We start from the raw sequence: 9,274 nt of genomic DNA, 5'->3' as shown, positions 1-9,274 counted from the left end.
TGGAATCACTGTGGTCAACAGAGATGACTGAGCTCCTACACTCTCTCACTTCACCAAGAAGAGCAAAGTAACGTAATACTCTCCACAACCTCAGGATTCCAAAACATCGCTTTGCCCACCCCACACCACCCCACTCCCACTTCAGTAGCATTCAGATGAGGCATGTCCCAAATTCTGCTCACGCAACCCAAATCATTCAATTATTTCAGAAAGTACAAAAGGCAGGAAAGAGTGAAAGGAAGGATGAAGGAAAGGAAGGAGATGGAGGGGCCAGGAAGGCAGGAAGGGAGAAAGGAACGAAAGAAAGACAGAGGGACAAGAGCGAGCGTGCCTGCTATTAGGACTAACTATTAATATATCTCCAATGCTTGCTAGTGCACATGTTGTCTCACAGTGTCCTCACAATCATCCCAGGAGGTGGGGGATGATTATTATTATTAATAATAATATTAGTAGTAGTAATAATAATATAATAATTATTATTATTATTCTCTTTGGCTTAGATGATGAAACTGAGGCTTGAAGTAGCTTGTCCATGTTTCCCACTCAGCAAGGGCTGGAACTAAGATCTGATGCTCAAGGGTCTAACTGCCGTCTCCCCGAAGCCATGTGCCTTCCTCTTAACTAGGGACTGCCCCACTTTCGAGAACCAAGCCTCACTGTTAACAGGGTGACTATATAATTCATGTCCACACTGGGTCACTTTTGAAAGTGAAAGGAGACGATATAAATAATCACCTCAGGACGAGACGCATAAACTGAGAGTGTCCCAGACAAATGGGACACCAGTTAGTACGGTCACCTGAACTGAAAAAGCTGTGGGGGAGAAATGGTCTCACGATGTGTGGTACCATGGCCAGCCATGTCCACGAAAAATGAAGGCAACAAAATGCCACAAAGCCCATTTCATTTCATTTTTCTGAAACAGTGCTCGAGGGGAGGATAAAGTAGAAACCCAGAATGTCTCCTGTTGGTTGTCCAGAGCACAACCGCACCCAGCTGCATCCATGGATAGAAGAAGAACCCGCTGGACAGTGGTGCATGCGAGCAATGAGCTGGACGATAACCCTGCTATGTGTGTAGAGACTGCCCCAACCCAAACGCATCACAAACCATCCAGAGTTCTATAGACGTTGCCACAAACATCAGGGAGAGGACTGTGGCCGCATTCTGGATGATAGAGAGAGACATAATATCAACATTTCACATATGTCCTCTTGCCTTTCTGGGTCTAGATAAGACCAAGTCAAGTCAAGTGAATGGTCTCAGCTTGGGGGAGTACAGCTGGCCCCTCTCCCACCGGTGCCCAGACCCCAGGTATGCGCAGAGCCAGGCAGGGCAGAGGCAGTCCAGGGAAGTAAAGAAGCACACAGGGCCTGGGGTTTGTTTGGGCTTTGTTGTCGTTGTTGTTTATGTTTGGATTTTTTTTCTGTTTTTAGTTTGTTTGGGGAAGAGACTGTAACTTTTTAATATTCTTTGTGTTTGTTTGTGTTGGGATGTCTGTGAAGGGAGCTTAAATAGTGGGCCAATAGAAGTCATCTGTTGGTTTGGAAACCTAATGGTAACCATATCATCCTATTCTTCAGTTGGGAGTTGTACTTTCCAAGACCCTTTGCCTACATCACTGGTACTGAATGTGATCTCATAATCCCGTAGGTTTGCTCTGTGCTTTGCGATTTTCAAAGCACTCCCCTAAGCATTATTTTTTCCATTCCCTTGACAAGGATTTATGGAAAGCCTGCTATGTGCCAACCATCTCGTGTTAGGCACAGAGACTTGAAGCCCAATAAGGTTAGGAACCTGCCCTCATGAAGTGAAAAATTTAACAAAAGTGGCAGCTTTGTAAATAAACGGTTATAATAATATGAAATGCTGCAATGGAGGCATGTCCTAAGTGTTCAGATGGAGAGCGGGGAAAATGCCATAAAATGCAGCAAGGAGAAAAAGCAGGCTTTGCCTGGTGTGGAAGTAGCAGGAGACATCTTCTACCAGGTAGGCTTGTGTCGTTTACCTTTTGTAGCAGTGGGAGCCCAAATGACCTCAAGGTCATCCCATGAAACTTCATGCCCAGCCAACTCTCTTGTACCTTATTCAGAGAGGCCCTATGAAGTATTTGTTGTTATGATTTCTGACTTCTTGGAAAATTGGTACATGGAGAAGACAGGTAAATCACTTAGCCTTACATGTTACGTAAGGACTGGAAGCCATAAATTTGTATCCCTGAAAAAATGAACAATCTCTTGAAGAAATAGGGAGAAAAGTCAAGGTCCCTCCAGCTTCAGAATCCCTCATTTCAGTGCTGTTAGGCATAGGTTAGAATTTGAATTTATGTAGTGTGTGAATGCCTGTCTGTTACTGGAGGCATTTTATATCCATGTATTATACTTTTAGAACTGCTGCTGATGCTTGATTATATACTCAGAGACCACGTATAATGTCAGGTTTCAAATTTCCTCTGAGGAACAACCCCCTTTTGGATTTTATTAAACAAGAAGAACTGGTCAGAGACAATGTCTAAGTCAGAGATGAAAACTGCTAGTTCTGTATAGCATGAAATGAAAAAGAAAACTGGTAAATGGGCATCTAATTTGGTTAAACAATTGTCTGGATCTAGGGAGCCCTGGCTTATTAGATTGTTTTTCTACCAGCTTTGTATCTCTTGTCATTCTGGTTTCCATGAGAATTTGCCTCAAAAAGCCAAGGATGGGCTGTTTCAGATGTGCCTACTTCTGTTTTCATAACATTTCTAGAGGAGTTGCAAGATGGAACTGGCCAGGGAGGTGGTGACAACACATGGATGGACAATTGGATGATGCAAATCAGATGGCATGTCTACCAGCTCAGTGGTTTTTCTTTGGGGTTATTCTTAAAAATATCCATTGTTCACTACAGTGAAGGTCTCTGATTTGACCGTGTATTTTCCATGTGTATTACAAACATTTTGCAGGGCTGCTAAGAATATAAGTATCCGATATATATTACCATCTCATATTTAATTAAATGCTGTGGGACTCTCCATGATTGTACTTGTCTTCTGTGAGAAATATAGCTAGAGAGATACCCATAACGGGCCATAGCTCTCTTCAGCCAACGGAAACATTCTGGTGTCATGTGCTGTCATTATATGGATTTGGATTTTCAGAGGAAACTTTTTCATCAATTAAGTGATTAATTCACAAATTCATAAATTAACAGATTTGCTAATTTCTGCTTTGCATTACTTTGTCCTGTGCTGAGCACTGGACTTGCAGGGATGGGATAGGATATTCCCAGTTCGCAATCATATGGGGACAAAGACACATAGGAACACTTCCAAGGTTATATCATTACTTTAGGCAAAGTATCACCAGGAACCTTAGCTTTAAGCAGTATAAATCAATTTTGGCTAATTTGAACAGGAAAGGAATTGATTAAAGATTACGAGAAGGCTCACAGAATATCTGGGAGGGCCAAAGAACCAAACATGGAGGCCACAGAGCCACCCCTTATTTCTACCACTGGCACCTCCAGAAACTGAGAACAGCTACCTCCACTGCCACCACCAGCTCCAGAGCAGACTCACGGCAGCGTCTATGACATCACACTTCTGGTTGCTGGTTTCATGGCAAGTCTGAAGCTTATGGTTGATTGCAACTATGCCTAGCCCTTGTGCCTGAGCCCTAGCAATGGGGAGCAGAGAAGAGCTGCCATTTTTATCTTTTAGAGTAAGTGGCAGACTCTGCCTCATAGCATGGGGTGTTCCCCAAATAAATAACAGTAGGTGGTTCTGCAGCTGGGTGAGAAAACACACACCACACACACACACACACACGAATGCTTTATGGAAGAAGTGCCAAGAAGGGTAAAATGAAGGAAGTCACACTTAATGTGCTAGTACAGAGTAAGCAGGCGTGTGCCAGGTAAGCCTAGAGTACAAAAAGTGTATTTTCTAGAAAAGGAAACAGCATGTTCAGAGTCATGGAGCTGGACAGAGTATGGACCATTTGGGGAGTTACAAATACGTTGGGTAATATCTCCTTATCTATCTCAATTGGAAACAGTAGGGTGTTAGTCGTTACTCTGCAAAGTGAGACACGGGGTCACTTTCATAAAAAATAATATGTATCTGGCTGTAACATTTTATTTTAATTAAAAACATATGTCTGTATGTCCATTCACCATTCTTGTTACAAGGCCAAGGCAGTTCCTTTGGGCGAGGGGTCATTGATTGTAGTTCCATGTTGTCTTTCTTAGGTAACATGCGCTATAACACATCTACTCTTTCTAATTATTTTTTCTTTAAAGTGGAATAAGACTTTCAAACACTTTCAAAGAAATCTAAGTGTAGATGCCTACCTTTTTAAAGATATTCTCCAGGCCAAACTTTTGCCATCACTTTTCCAACCCTACGCTAGGAATATTCTTTCAAAGTGCTTTTATCAGGTCTTTTCAAACCATTCAAGGTACTTCTTGCAGATCAACATAAGTCTTACTTTGGCTAGTCATATTTCCTCAGCTTGCATAATACAATTACAACAACAAGTACAACTGGTCTAATCAAGTTTGGGAACACACATGACTGACTTGGATGAGTTTATGTCTCACTTGTTGGGTGCAGGGTTCACTAGAGGTCAGCCTGCTAGCAGTCAAGTCTTAATGTCAGTGCATCTCACAGAGAGAATGGACAATGCTGCTTTATTCGGCAGGTGGTTCAGTGGAAGTCATCTACAGGCGTCTACTTAGCTTAGCATTCCTAGTCCAGACAGTCTGCCGAGCAGTGGCTGAGATGGCACTTGGCAGAATCGGTGGGGTCAATGGGTAAGCATTTGACATGCCAGTCTAAGAAGTTTTAATTTAGTCTGCAAGGAATGAGATACTTAAGAGAATTTTAATCAAGGGTGTGACATAATCAATTTCATGCATGTATCAGGGTGTAAGGAGGAATCCTATAGCACCTTCTACTTCCCCCTATTGGTCCCACCCTGATTTGTCGTCACCTAGGCTGTCTGACTCCCCTGTCAGCTTCTAAACACCCTGGCAGAGAGCACTATGAATTATTGAAGTTGACGCCTGTTGCTAAACACAGTACCTGAAGCCGACAAGGCACTCAATCATAACCGTGGAATGAATCAACTTATTAATGAATGGTGTTCATTGATGTTCTTTCTCATTGCCATTCAGGATAGAAGAATGCTTAGACAAAGGAAGGTGCTGTATTCCTGAGAGAGAACAGGGCACCTGGGTGGCCACACGTAAGAAGTCAGTTGTCTTCCTCATCCACAGTTACTTCCCCAGCTGCACTCTTAACCACTGTAACCACAGAAGCGGGGAAACAATCGGTTGGGGTGGGGTGGGGAGAGAACTTTCCAAAGTTTCATTTCTCTGATGAATATCTGCGTTTAATTTTGTTTGTTCACTATTTAGTTTACTTTACGTCAACTTCTAAGTCTAATCTAACTTCTGAATTTTAATGGTTTGTGGGATTTATGTGTAGCTTGCCAATGAGGCAGCTGTTCGAAGAAAAATGTGACGCATAAAACCTGGTGGGTCCAAGGAATACATTAACACTCCTCAAGACAATGGTAAAAACTAAATGCAAACAACACACAAAGCCCCTGAGGTTTCAAAACTAACGTTTCAGTGCTGAATTCTGCAGAAACACTTCAGTTAGCCTAGTGGGCCTCTCAACTAACTGTAAATTATGAGAACCAATTCTTTTCTACTCTGGGTAAAGATTTCTGATCAAGGAAAAGAGAACTTGCAAAAGCTGAGAAGGACTTTTTTTAAATGACAAAATGTTTGCTGCAAAGTATAAACTGCACCAGTCATTAGAGAAAATAATCAGAAAACATTTTAATACTAAGCTAAGATGACGTTATCCACTGATAGCAGTGAAATATTACTTTTGTAGCCTAAGAAATAATTAGTTTAATTAGATAGAAGTTCAACAAATTCTTGTAGCCTGAGACTGATGAATAGCCTATAAAATCCTTTCTATATATTAATAAACTTTCATGAATTTAAGTGTGAAGTTGCCAGTGTAGATTTGAGTGATGCTTAGAATTTATTTTATTTAACATAAAACTTTAGTAAACTAAGAACAGAACATACGCCAGGGTCATGCTTAGTGGCAAAATAGTAAAAGTACTCCATTAAATTTAGAGACAAAAGAAATTCCACTGTCACCATATTTGACATTGTTCTAGAAATGTTAGAAACTGCAATTAGACAAGAAAACAAAGTAAGAAGCATAAGTATTAAACAGGAGGAAACCAAATGATCATCATTGCCAAATGAAATGATTGCATATCTGGAAAACACAAGGGGATCAAGTAAAATAAAATGTACTAAATGACATAGACTTCATAAAGTCTTTCATTATATTTTCATATGTTGAGTTACTTCTTTAAATCTTCATTGAATCTTTATCACTAAACTAGTACTTGCTCTTTCAACAAAATTCAAGAAACACAAGTATGTATAATGTAACAAGGAAAGACCTCACTCTACTCCCACTCTTCAGAAATAATCACATTTAATTATTGATGTGTAGTCGTCCACATCATATACATATATGTATACATGTACATTTTTCTAAATACCATGTGGAAAAACATATGCTCAAGAAAAATCTTCAGAATTCTGAAGAAGAACAGAGAAAAGAACTACATGAGCGATTTTAACATTTTACTCATTTTAAAAGCAGTATAAATTAATTTCATTATTTGTTCAGACAAAATAATAATTATCAGTCAAAAACTGCAAAATCATTTGCCTGGAATTTATAGATATCACTGGTTATATTTTCTTCATTTCTTTTTCACAGAGCAATCAATGGAATAGAATAGAGAACCTGTGTATCTAGACCCACGTAATTACAAAAATTTCATTCATTTCTAATTAGTAGAGAAAAGGTGAGTTATTTAATAAATGACATTGGAAAAATACACTACCCATTTGTAGATAAAGAGTAAAATACTGACTTCTTATTCCAAAATAAATCCCACATAGGTCAAAAATATAAATAATTGTTTAAATGAAAATAAATATGCTAGAAGACACTGGTGAATCATTTTATATTTTGGGGGTGTGGAAATTATTTCTAAATAAGACATAAAATAATAAAATAAAATATACATAATAAATAAGACATAAACCCAGAAGACATAAAAGAAGTATTGATATATTTGACAACATAAAGTTTAAAATATTGATAAATTCTTTATTGCATTAAAAAAACCCACAACTAAAAAGAAAAGATAAAAATAAACTATAAAACTATAATAACAATATGACAGGAAAAGTCATAAATCCTTAATATTCAAAGAGTCGTATAAGTTAATAAGAGGAACAATCCAAGAAGGAAATGGACAAAGCACATTAACAACTGGCTCACAAAAGAAGTGAAATTGAGATTTGTAGTCAAGATGGAGCAGTAGGTTAATGCTGTGCTTACCTCCTTTCACAATCACATCAAAATTGCAAGCAAACTACAGAACAACCATCATTGAAAAATGCCTGAAGTCTAGCTGAATCAAAGCACTACAACTAAGGACATATAGAAGAAGCCAACTTGAGACTGGTAGGAGGGTCAGAGATGTAGAACGAGCTGGTCCCACATCTGCATGTGACCATTAAAAATCAGAAGTGGTATCTCCACTGTGGAGGTCCCTCTGAAGGAGTGAGGAGTCCCAGTCCCACACGAGTCTCCCCAGCCCAGTGTTCCAGTGCTGGGGAGAGAAGTACCCTTAACTTCTGGTTGTGAAAACCAGTGAAGATTGTGGCTGAGTAAGATGGAGAGCTGCTGGAGTTCTAGTCATTCCTCTTAGAGGGCCCACGCAAAGACTTACTCACTGATAGACTCACTTGCTCTGAGCTCCAGTGCTAGGGCAGCAGCTCAAAAGACACTAGGGACATACAGGAAGGAAATGAATTATCTGGCTTTAAGGCAAAGGCTAGAGGGGCAGCTTTCTCCTGGACAGAGGAGCTGGAAGGAGTCATTTTTTCTTTGTTGAGTCCTCCCACCTCCCAACACGCAGATGCAGGCGGTCACCACATCTGCCTCCATCAACCTGGCTATACCATTTGTCTGTACCTACCTGATGATTCCCTGAGACCCTGCTCCACCCAATTTTCAGGCATACCCAAGCCCCTTCCAGTGGCTTTTCCATACCAATAGCTTGTCTTGGCTCCTGCTGTGGGCTTTCCTAAAAATCTCTCAAAGATTCCCAAAACCCAAACAAGTAGCATGTGACTTCAGCATGTCCCAGACTTCTGGATGAGCAGCCCTTATCCCACACTAGTGACAGGCAGCCTTGGTTTGTGGCCTGACCTCTCAAGGCACCTCTAAGCTCAGCATAGGTGGTGGCCATCTGCAGATATCTGTGTGGCTCATGCCAGGTGGCACCAAGGATGGCATGCCCAGAGACCAGCTTCAGACAGAGCCAGAACATCACCCTGCCACATCCAAGGATGACTTCAAAGGACAACTTGGCAGGAACTAGAGCCCTGCTAAAGTGAGTCCTGCTCCACAGGATCAGCTCTTGTACCACAGCCCCTCCATTGTAGTCATGGCCAGTTCTCACAACCAATCAGCCTAAGGGTCAATCCCTCCCATTGACCTGCAAACAGCAACCAAGTCTCATTTACAAAAGGAGGCCACATACACCCACACACCTAGAGCACCTGACTCTGGTGACCAAGGAGACTGTACCACCAGGCCCCACAGGCCACCTACTATATAAGGCCACTCTACTAAGACCAGGAGGCATAGCTGTCCTACCTAATACATGGAAACAAACCTGAGATGACAAAGAAACATGTCCCAAATAAAAGAATAGAAGAAACCTCCAGAAAAAGAACTAAACAAAATGGAGATAAGCAATCTACCAGATGCAGAGTTCAAAATAATGGTTATAGGGATGCTCAGTGATCTTGCTGAGAACTTCAACAAAGAAATAGGAAACATAAAAATGGAGATAGAAAACATAAAAAAGAACCATTCAAAAATAAAGAATACAATAACTAAAATGAAAAATACATTAGAGAGAATCAACAGCATAGTAGATGAAGCAGAGGATATAATTTATAATCAGCAATTTAGAAAATAATGTAGCAGAAAACATTCAATCAAAACAGCAAAAAGGAAAACAAATTGTTTTTTAATGAAGATAGTTTAAGGGACCTCTGGGACAACATTGAGTGTACCAACATTCACATCATAGTGGTACCAGAAGGAGAAGAGAAAGAGCAAGGAAATGAAAACCTATTTGAAGAGATAATGATGGAAAACTTC

The sequence above is a fragment of the Rhinolophus hipposideros genome (genome assembly GCF_964194185.1).
Source record: "Rhinolophus hipposideros genome assembly, chromosome: 7".
Taxonomy (NCBI): Eukaryota; Metazoa; Chordata; class Mammalia; order Chiroptera; family Rhinolophidae; genus Rhinolophus; species Rhinolophus hipposideros.
The sequence above is the reverse complement of the archived record's forward strand: the minus strand, read 5'-3'. Positions refer to the sequence as shown.